The 12187-nt window shown below is 27.1% G+C and overlaps 1 long non-coding RNA gene across 1 annotated transcript; it reads right to left on the bottom strand.

The window, feature by feature from the left end:
* Window positions 1–5079: 5079 nt before the first annotated feature.
* LOC136090788 (uncharacterized) lies at window positions 5080–10165 on the bottom strand. The gene is made up of 3 exons (XR_010643723.1): window positions 10038–10165; window positions 5630–5698; window positions 5080–5262 (listed from the first exon to the last, which is right to left on the bottom strand). It is a non-coding gene; the product is annotated as an uncharacterized LOC136090788 (long non-coding RNA).
* Window positions 10166–12187: the final 2022 nt, after the last annotated feature.

Here is a 12187-nt window from a genome sequence, read left to right as displayed (position 1 = left end):
CCAATTTGCTTACGTGTGATGAATATCCGAGTCCTATTTTGTCAAATAAACCTATTTAAAAAAAGTCCCAATTTAACGATTGATTCAATGAATGAGGGTATGTCACCGTCCTACCCTCCTCCCATGCATACTCTTCGCACCTGCCTTGACTACATATAGCCATCAATATTCATTCTCTGGAGTGCATTTGAAAGGAGTAGGAGATTTTGAGAATGGTTTTGTCTTAATTTTAAGAGTTTTTAAGAGTTTTTTAGAATTTCGATAATATAAAAATATTTCGATATAAATTATAGAGATTCGAAAGTGAAAAATTGTTTCGGTAAGTTTTCGATAACATAAATATATTTCGGTACAATTCAGAATTTCCAAAGCGAAAAATAGTTTTTGAGCAATTTTTAGGATTTCGACGATTAAAAATCGTATTGATAGAATATCGTGAATTTCGAAAAGTTGAATTCGTTTCAGTTCAAAATTAAGAAATTAGAAATCTTTTCAAACTTACCCTAATAAAAATAACCAAAGTAAACAACCCTAGTTATAACCCAATAATTCTCACACTACTATATATCAAAGTTATATTTTTAAATGTACTGTTTTTTATGTTTAAGTGTAAAACTCGGATAGTTCCTATTTCCGTTCACAAATTGTATTCCTTAAAAGAAAATAAAATAAATATAATTTATGATATCAAAATTTTATTCTGCAATTTACAAAATTAATTTAAGCAAGTTTTGTATATCATTTCGAGGGGGAACAAAATAGTTTTGAAAATTTTTGATTTTTTCGCTTGAATAGAATTTAAGAAAATTAATATATCTCTAACCAGATTCTACCAATAAAATAAGGATGAGAAGGTGGGGGGGGGGGGGTGAATCCTTAAAAAGTACCTATTGCTTCCTAAACAAAAAATAAAATAAAGATTCTCAAAACTAAAATTCACCCAACCGAAATGTGTCAAATACCCAACTAGCCAACTACATTCCTTTAAAAACTGACTATAACTTAAAAACCACCTTCTTTGGGGGTGTCTTACCCCCGTATACACGCCTCTTTCTCTCGCATATAAATAAAATATCTCACAATTGAAAACATGCAAATACATTTTTAAACTTTGCTTTATTAATAATATTTTTTTATGAACTCTTGTATTATCTTATTTTTTATAATTTATTTTATACTAATGAAATTTTATGTTTTAACTATTTATATAAACGTTTATTTTGTGTTTTTTTTTAAAAAAAAAAATTTTTGTTTGAATTTTTATGCTATATTTTTCTATACAATGTTATATTCGAAGATAATGTTGGCTTAGCATTGGAACAGCCACAAATAGTCAATAAGACTAATCCAAAGTAGCGTCCGTTATTGACCAATATTTTTGAGTAAAGAAGGTACTCAAGCGCTGAGTTGGCGATGGCAGGGTTTGAGCTCGTATCGTACAACTGCCCGGGTTTTCACTTTTTTGAATGACACTCTAATCAACTGAGCTATCCAGCCACATATACTTATTGTTCGTTTCATAGACTTTAAAAGAATAAAAAAGTATGCTTTTTTATTCTTTTGAGATAATTTTGCATTTTTGGAATATTGGTGCTGCGATTATGTCACCCTAATAAAAAACATAAGCAAAATGCAAAAGACTTAATGCAAATAAATTGCAAAAATATTTTAGCTTTGTCTGAATTCTGGATCGTTTAAATGGTTGGCCAGGGATTGAATTTCTTTGAGACGGTTTAATTCAAAGTATCGTTTATATAGCTAAAACTATTATGGGCCAAAACTAAAGATGGTTTTAATCAAGGGCAGAAACCTATTATTGATATTTTCAAATTTTACAGGAAGAAACACCTGAAACAACGCACTCCGGGTGTCAACGCAAACTAATTGTTAGTTACTTAAATCTTGTAGGTACAAGATCCTCTCAAAGTTGTTGTAGAATATAAGTAAATTTTTTTACTTATTTTATATAAATTACTTTTATTTTACTTTACAAACTATATTAAATGTAAGCTAATGTAAATTAAATTTTACTTTATATAATTGAAGAGCTTAGTGCTAAAAGTACTTAAGTCAAAAAATAAATGTTTTAAAAAAATCTACTTTGATCAGTCATTTTAAATCCTTATTTTGAAGTGTTATATCTCTGATCAAATTTTATTTTCTCAAAACATTTAATTTGTAACTTAAGTACTTTTACCACTAAACTCTTCAATTTGTTTTAAATAAAATAATTTTTTATTTCTTTTAAAATAAAAAATGTCTACCTAAAAAATATTATTTTATTGGTATTGTGGTTTATCCTCCTCCTACTAATTGCTATATAGAGGCCACATACCAAGGCCTGCAAAGACAAGTTAGCTCATAAAAGAGCGTCATAACCCGCTCTGCAAATCAGAAAAAGTCGAGTTAGAAAGATAGCATAGAGAAAGCAAACATATATTGCACCAGATATTAGAACGTGCAATTTACGTCCAATATCAAGTTTACTTAATAAGAACTCTTGTTACGTTAGAAAGATTCGCTTAATTTAGGTAACATCTAAAAAAAGTTATTTTATTTGCAAATTTCATTTACATTTGGTAATTACTTTTTGCATATTACTTTTATGTATTTCATTTTCATGTGCAAGTTGTTTTTTTAAATTATGGTAATATGATTTTCTTTTAATGAGTTTTTTTTTAATGTAAATTACATTTTGAGAAACTATTTGTGATGTAATTTTAAAAAGTAATTAACTTTTACATATTAAAGTAAAACAGCTTTTTCTTGTGATTTTTTTTACATGTAAAAGTAAATGACTTTTGATGTAATCTTCTTTTACATTACATTGATACATTACATTACATTACATTGATATTATTAAGTCGCAGCCGGAAAACAAAACAGCCCCACAACCTTTTTTAGATAGTATCAAGGGTTTGTGTAATAAACATGAACTAAATCTGGAGAAAATAATTCAAAGTAAAAAAAAAAAAAAAATTATTGGCTTAAAAAATTTAGTTCCTGAAACGGATCTTCAAACTCTAAAATGTGCAGTTGAATGCTGGAACTCAAAAGAACAAAGAACAATCTTCAAGGATATTCTTGAAAAAAATATTCCTAGATGATAATAATAAAATAATAATAATTCAAGGATTTTTATAATTATCATGTATAAAACTCTAATTTACCTTGTATACTTGTATAGTGGGTGTTTAATAAATATATAAATATAAATATAAATTAGTTTCAAAAAAATAATTAGTTATACGGAAATATAGATTTATTTTGTTCAAAATTATTTATGTGGTTTACTTTTTTATAAAAGTTAACTTACTCGTGTAAGTAAAAGAGCCATCCCTAGTCATTACGCAAATCATTTGTCTTCTATGAAACTTTAGGGTTGTTTGTCTTGTAAAAACACAAATGATTTGAACAATACTTTAACTGAATAATACTCAACTGGTTCAAACTGGTTTTAATACATAATCAGGATTTTCTAAAACTGAATAAGTATATATTTTTTATGTGAATTGTAAAAGGTTGGCGGGATGATTTAAACTTCAAAAAAAGTTGGCAGAACAAGATCCTACAACACTTTGAACATGTGAGACGCAAAATTTGTTAATGATGACACGGTGTGCAAAGGTCTTATTTGATGACGTGACGTCATCAAATAAGACCTTCGCACACCGTGCTCATAATTTAGTTTTTTTTTGGAAAAAAATCAAAACTCCGCTAATTGTTTTTAAAATCTTCTGAAAGCTTGATTATACTACTATTTTTGCGCAAAGGAACTGATTCTGAGGTTAAATTTATGTTTGTACACTCTGACCGAAAGAATGGGGCGATGGTGGCGGGAAAGAGTCATGCCCCCACTTTTGTAAGAAAATTTTTTTACAAAATTTTTAAATAATGTATAAAATATAAATTAAAATATAATAAATCTTTTAAAAATCAATACTCCCTCCCATATAACAGCGTCGTAATCCCTGTGACCATACTACTAGCTGACAGGTGGCTAGGTTGCTTTTAAATAAACTTACATTGTTCTTGTATGTGGTATGGCTGATACATTTTAAGGGAAAGGATATTATATTTAAAATCAAGTTTATTTAAGTTCAAAATAACTCAAAATTAAACACAAATATACAAAGATCTTATTCATTTTATATTATCACAGAAAACATTCTTGAATTATCTTTTTTATATGTAAATTTTTTTTTTGTCTTTTTTATTTTGTATGGACATTGTTTACTTTTGCTTCATACTATCTTGCGGTATGTTCGAATTTTCCAGATCGCAAAAGTCTAATTAAAAGTTTTATTTCTGGCAACCATTAAATGTGTTCCTATCATTAGTTTGCAATAAATGTCAACTGCATTTATTTGCATTGACATTTATTTTGTCTTGCAACTTGTTCCTCCTTTATAAGTCTTTATGTCTTCATTCCAACATTCTCTTGACTGTTCAGAGTACTTAGCAATAGCTGATCCATTTGTAATTAAAAGCAGTTCCTACCCAGTGAAAAAGCGCACATGGGATACGCGTGGATATTTCCACATGTAACCCATGTGGGGATTATTATTTTGTCCCATGTGGGTTTCATATGGTAAATCCCACATGGATTCCATATGGTAAATCCCATATGGGATACGCGTGGGTTTATACCATATGTAACCCATATGGGGATTATTATTTTGTCCCATCTGGGTTTCATATGGTAAATTCCACATGGGTTTTATGTGGTAAATCCTGCATGGGATATAGGTGGAAAATACTACATGTTATAGATCTTAAATGCCACATATTTTAATCCAAATGGTATAAAAGTAGTCAATACTAGACAAATGAAAGTCCGAATGCTTCTATGATAATTTTTAAAATTCTTTTAATTTAAAAATTACTTAAATAGTAATTTAAAATTAATCATCGAAGCTTTCAGAGAGGCTTAACTTAATCTGGTATTTGCTACTTTATCCCATTTGGTATTCAAAACGTGTAGCATTTTTGATCTTTTACATGTGATGTTTTCCACCTATAACCTATGTGGGATTTACCTTAAACTATTATGACGAAATTTTATAAAATTAAAAAACGTGTTGCAAAATGAATTTATTTAAAAATAAATGCTACTAATCAATACATCCAAAACGAATATTAAAAATATTATTTTTTCTTTTGCGATTTACACCCCGTTTTTTGTCAATTGAATTAATTAAATCGCTTCGGCTTGTATAATACCAAGGTTTTTAGTATCTTCTAACTTTCTTCAAACATTTTCTAAAAAAAAATATAAATACAATTATATATATATATATATATATATATATATATATATATATATATATATATATATATATATATATATATATATATATATATATATATATATATATATATCTATGTATGTATGTATGTATGTATGTATGTATGTATGTATGTATGTATGTATGTATGTATGTATGTATGTATGTATGTATGTAGAGAGAGAGAGAGAGAGAGAGAGAGAGAGAGAGAGAGAGAGAGAGAGAGAGAGAGAGAGAGAGAAAGGAACCTTAATAGTCGAGCAATTTTAATTATTAGCCAGGTTGAAGTCATTAATGACTACAATATTTCACAAATAATTATTTCCTAATTAATTACTTACAATGACTAACGTATTATGCGTAATTGAACACATATTATGCGTAATGAGCTTGAACCCCTGAGGAGAATCCTGAAAAAAAGTGATCAATAAGGATAAGTAGTTAAACAAAAAAACAAAAACAAAAATGTAAAAACCTACTTTTTCAATGATGTAGACTTCTATAATAACAGGCCTTGACATCGCGCAAAATGCCGTAAAAACTGAAGACCGATTAAACTTTCACTTTTACTTATATTGATATATTTTTATATTAGGTAGGGTGTAATGGCAGTCTATGTTTTCTAATAATAATCTCTAGTAAAAACGGAAATATAAAAAGAAAATCAAAAAATTGTTGAAAGATAATCATGCTTTTCGTATTTCAAATTTCATTAAGAATATTTATGTAATATTAAATAGTATCAATAACAAGCAGAACCATAACAAAGTATATATCTATATATTAGAAAGATAACTGTATTTTTAATTTTTTTTTGCTAAAAATGGTAACAATAAAAATCACCAACAATAAAAAACACCAACAAAAGTTGATTCAAGCAAAAAAAAGTTTTATCAATATATCTCAACAGGGTTAAAGTCCTTATACTTGGCAACTTGTAGTCAATACACAAACAATCATATAAACTTCGTCGCATAGCAAAATACTCATATGCTCTACATATGGAAAACAATAACATCGTTATTATCACTTAACAAAGATTGAATATCGTCAAATATAAGTTCATCCTCTTTTAGAAAATCATTTAACTCATCTGGTAAAATGCTTCTCAAACCGCTTGAAGTTACATTTTTCTAACTTTACTTGCTGGTGTGGCTAAACAACTAGGCGGAATATTTTAAAAACAGATGGTGGGTTTAAAGGTCGTTGCTTCCCATATTTGCTTTCAAAAGGTGCTTCATTTGGCCAATGCAGTTGACATAATGCTGTATAGTCTGTAACAATAAAACCAGTTCTTGGGATAGCTTCACTACATCTTTTTCTCTCCTCTAGATTCTTCGGGAATTTATAAATTGATATTTTTGTCGTAGTTGAGTATTGATATTTTTGTTGTAGTTGTAATTGATAATGTAGTTGTAGTTGTATAAATTGATATTTTTGTTGTAGTTGAGATAGTTCGACTTGCAAAGAGATACACAGCATTTTAAAGGCATTTTCAAGGCATTTTAATTATTAAAAAAACTTATCGTTAGTTTGACAATATTATTACCTTACAATGTTAATGCCTTGAACCTTACAACGTTATCATCTTGATGTTGGGCTATCTAATTTATAAACCAATCACATTTTAAAGATTTATTAAGAAAACGCGAACACAAACTTTCGTCTAATGTTAAAAGATGAAAATGTAAAACACAGTATTAGGAATTGGCCTTTAGTTTAACATATTTGTTGCGCGATGTCAAGGCCTGTTATTATAGAAGGCCGTGGTCACACATAATATAATATTCTGAAACTAATAAACAAACATCTAAATTTCTATAAGTAAATTTATTCTTTGATCATTGCCTTCATATCCTATCTTATTTTCATATCATAATCTATTATGGAATTAATTATATAACATATCACAACAATATTATTAAATTTGTGATATTCAAATATCATATGAACATTCTCTAACATGTTCATATGATATTTGAATATAGTTCTTGAGTATATTATCTGCAAACAATTGACTGATGCAAGTTCTAATGTTGTCAAAAACTAAGCATGCATGCATGCACTGCAGTGTCCCACAAAGAAATGCAGGTTTGAAAGTCAAATTTTCTTTATTAAAAAAAAAAAATTAAAATAGGGGGAGATAAGGAGGTTTCTGTAACTTTTTTTAGGCTCCAAAACTTTTAACTTTATATATAATAAGGTTCATAAAACTTAAGGGACTTACGAAGTACATTGAGGAACAAAAACAGGATATTTACAGAAACTTTTAAATTTTTAATCTGGAGTACCACAGTGTAATTGGGAATAAAGTCTCTGGGTCCAGTATTCAAAGTAATATGATCTAAAGTAATATATAAATTAAATAAAATGATTCAAAATGCATGCAGTTATATATATAACTTCTGATAGTTAACTATATGTATAACTAGTTATTCATAAAATTTATTATATAATCTTATTTTTTAAGGTTATGCTTGAACAAATTACAACCAATTAATTCAAATTCAAGATTTAGTTCAAGTTCAAGTTATTCGGTCATTGTTTTTTCACTATTTTATATTTATTTGTACAAATTTGTTAACTAGTACTAATTCTTACTACAGTAAGAATATTTATCATTGTTGAACGTGATTTTATTAGTAACTTAATTTTACTATCAACATATTTTGACAACACCCTTTACATTTTAAATGATGACAGGTTTACTTTTCTATTGACGTTAAATTTATTACGTTTCAATAACTCAGATTGAATTTTAACTGAATTATTGTAAGCTTTGTAGGGGTTTGTTGTATATCAAATGGTGTTGTAAATAAAGTAAAAAGAATATATATATATATATATATTTATATATATATATATATATATATATATATATATATATATATATATATATATATATATATATATATATATATATATATATATATAGTATTTACGCTATGGGATCATCCATAAATGATGCCAGTAGATAGAGGGGCAGTGTGAGTTTAACAATAATTGACAATGGGGAGGGGATGTTGAGACAAAAATAATGTCAATTAAAAAAATGAATTAAAAAAAAAAGTAAAATAATTTATTTTAAAAAAAAGTAAAACAATTTATGCTAGCTATGAGCAGGTTTTAGAGATATTTACACCAACAATGTGGTCTAAAAACTTCTTGCTTTTGTTGCTTAAAACTGTAGAGGATCATAGGAAAAACAATTTAAATTCAGAAATTAGCTTATCTGAAAGAACAATATATGTTTTTTTTTTTACTTTTAGTACTGTTGATAATAAATGTATAATTGAACCAGAAAAAAATTGATGGTATATGCATTTTTTATATTATATTAACAATTCAGATACACCATCATAATACGATAACAAAAACTGACATCATTTTCAATTGGAGATGGCAAAAAATTGACTGAGTTTGATAAAGGGTGAAGTTGTTCAATAAACCGGGTCATCATCTGACATCATTATGCATAGATGACCCTACAATTTAGGTAAAATAAGTAATCAATTTGCCATATTTCTCTTTAGAAAGTGTAAGAAAAAAGCATTGTTATGCTGAGAACCTACCTATTGAGCAAGCTTTGACCACCTATTTTATAAATTTGAGAGACAGAAGTGGAAGTGCGAATCGCAAAAGAACTAATAACAATGTTCTAAATTGATTTTAACTTTGTAGACTAACATTAATATAGTATTTAGTAATAATAAATGAAGTTTACATGATTTTTATGATTTGTATTTATTTCCATTAATTATCAGTTGTCAGTCTCCATTTTATAAAATGAATTAAAAAACAATTTATTTATAGTATAATAATAATACATAAATACTAGTTTCCTAATGCTTTTATCATCACAATGTTAATGGTATTCATTTTAAAGTGAAATTTTGTATCAATTTTATTGTTTTAATGTTTTATATATATATATATATATATATATATATATATATATATATATATATATATATATATATATATATATATATATATATTATTTTTACTTTATTTACAACACCATTTGATATACAACAAACCCCTACAAAGCTTACAATAATTCAGTTAAGATTCAATCTGAGTTATTGAAACGCAATAAATTTAACATCAATAGAAAAGTAAAGCTGTCATTACTTAAAATATAAAGGGTGTTGTCAAAAGTTACTAATAAAATCACGTTCAACAATGATAAACATTCTTACTGTAGTAAAATATAGTACTAACTGATAAATTTGAACAAATAAATATAAAATTAACAAAAACAATGAATAAATAAGAACATTAACTTGAACTTTAAATAAATCTTGAATTTGAATTAATTGGTACTAATTTGTTCAAGCATAACCTTAAAAAATAAGTTTTTATAACAAATTATATGTATAACTAGTTATACATATAGTTAACTATCAGGAGTTATATGTATAACTATATGCATTTTAAAGCATTTTATTTTATTTAAACATTACTTAGATCATATTACTTTGAAAACTGGACCCAGAGGCTTTATTCACAATAACACTGTGGTACTACAAACTAAAAATTGAAAATTTTCTGTAAATATCCTGTTTTTGTTCCTCAATGTAGTTCGTAAGTCCCTCAAGTCTTAAGGACCTTATTATATCTAAAGTTAAAAGTTTTGGAGCATAAAAAAAGTTATAGAAACCCATCTCCATCCTATTTTTTTCTTTTTTTAATAAATTTTTAATCTTATTTCTATAAAGAAAGATAAACATTATTCGTGGTACTTACATACTTGCTTGCCATTCTCTATATTATTATAAAATATTTTCACACAATACAAACATAACGCAATGCAATGTCGATTTAAAAATATTTTTTTTAGTTTTTTTTTAGTTTCCAGCTTTCAAATTAATTCCCACAGGAAACCACGTGGGATTTCCCATGTGTGTAAATACCATATGGTTCCCACATGTAACCCATGTGGGATTACCCACATGGGTTTAAGGTGACAAATTTCCATACGGATACCACAATGGGAAAATCCGTCCCACATAAATCCCATCAATCCCACACGGAACCCACGCGTAACCCATGTGGGACGCGGTTTCATTTTTCACTGGGTAGGCATATGCACACATTTGATGGACGCTGGATGCTAAGCATAGCTCATGGAAATGTTTGTTTAAGGAATATCATCAGCCCCAAACTAACTCCTTTAACTTTTAAAGGATTAACTTTTTTGTTAGCATCAATTTGCTGATTATTGCTCAGGAGTATATTTAGCTTAGTTTACAAATCAGAGAACTTTTCTTCTGACTCACTAAATACAGAACTGATCGACTTAAAATACAGAACAGACTCTTTTAAAATACAGAACTGATTGACTCTATCTCTTTTAGACAAAAAAAAATGGATTAACCATTGATCCATTGTTAGTGTTAGCACCACTGGAAGAAGAAGATATTGTGTGGTAATATATTCTACCAACTAAAACAAAGTGATTTGAAAAAATATCCTGTCACGTAGGTTTATATATTTCGTAGTCCTTGTATCAGATAAGGGTTAACTATTGTTGCTTTTATAATGTTATGCACAAAGTTTATCAATGCTTTTTAATAATATAGTTTTTATTATACTTTATACTTTTTTTTTCTTTCTTGTATTTAATTTATTCTTAAACAAAAGAAAAAACAGAAAGTTAAAGTAGAAAATTAAGATTACTATGATTTTTATTTATAAATTTATAAAAATGTTTTATATTATATTGTATAACGTTTTATAATTTTTGTTATTTTGTATTTACTAGATTATATATAGGTATAGATTAAGGGGATTGGTAATATGACAAATTGTGTCTTCTTCTTGCCGCTGTTATTTGTATATGTATCATGTTTTACGACTTTAATAAGTTAATATGGCAAAAAAACAACAAAAAAAGCAAACAACGTAAATTATCATAATAAAATAATGCCAAATATAAAAATCTAATTCACAAATATAATAATTGTTATTGTTTCGCAATATTTTCATAGTGCATCAACTTCCAAAATACTGTTTTTTTTTGCTTTGTTTTTCCAAAAAACTAATTCACAAATGGTGAGCTTGATTACTCTGTAGCTTAACCACATCCTTAACTATATATTTACCATATATTATACCATATATGGTTATATATTACCATATATAACCATACATTAACTATATATTTACTAAATCAAGTTACAAGTCAGGCTTTGTAAATTTCCAATGTTTTAATTTGAGTAATAGTTCTGATGAAAAAATGTCTGGTTTTAGTGAAACCAACGTTAATTAAAAACTTGGTCTCACACAAGTATCACATAAATGATCACACACGAGCAGTGAACCTTTGATTTTAGTGAAAACAACGTTAGTTAAATGTAAGAATTTAGCCAGAGGTATCAGCATTATATCCAAAAATGATTACAAAAAAATTTTTTAGAAAAATATTGACGATAAAAAAATGCATTTTTTCATGATCAATGATTATTATCTCCACATACTGTATATCGTCGGGGATAGTGCAAAACCGCGTAACTAGCATCGGATAATACCTGCTGAGGAACTTCTTTGACCTTTGAGGAGGAACTCAAAGGAGGACTGGTCAATGGTATTCTAAAGAAAAACAGTATAAATTATATTAAACATGGTTTTAATTTATTTTTGTTTTTAATTATTTTAATTCTAAATGAGCTTCATGGTTTCATTATTTTCAACTCGAACACATTTTTTTTAGCTTTATAAATTTTTAAATACACTTGGCATTTGACTATCTACCAATAAACTATAATGTTGTTGCAAAATATAATAGTCTTTTTTCTGATTTTCAATGAATGTTGGTTTGACCTATGTCTACTTGTATCATTCAATTTGTTGATAGTAATATATTTTCAATAGCGGAGATAGCATTTTTTGATCTT

The sequence above is a fragment of the Hydra vulgaris genome, chromosome 14 (assembly GCF_038396675.1).
Source record: "Hydra vulgaris chromosome 14, alternate assembly HydraT2T_AEP".
Classification (NCBI taxonomy): Eukaryota; Metazoa; Cnidaria; class Hydrozoa; order Anthoathecata; family Hydridae; genus Hydra; species Hydra vulgaris.
The sequence above is the reverse complement of the archived record's forward strand: the minus strand, read 5'-3'. Positions and strand labels throughout refer to the sequence as shown.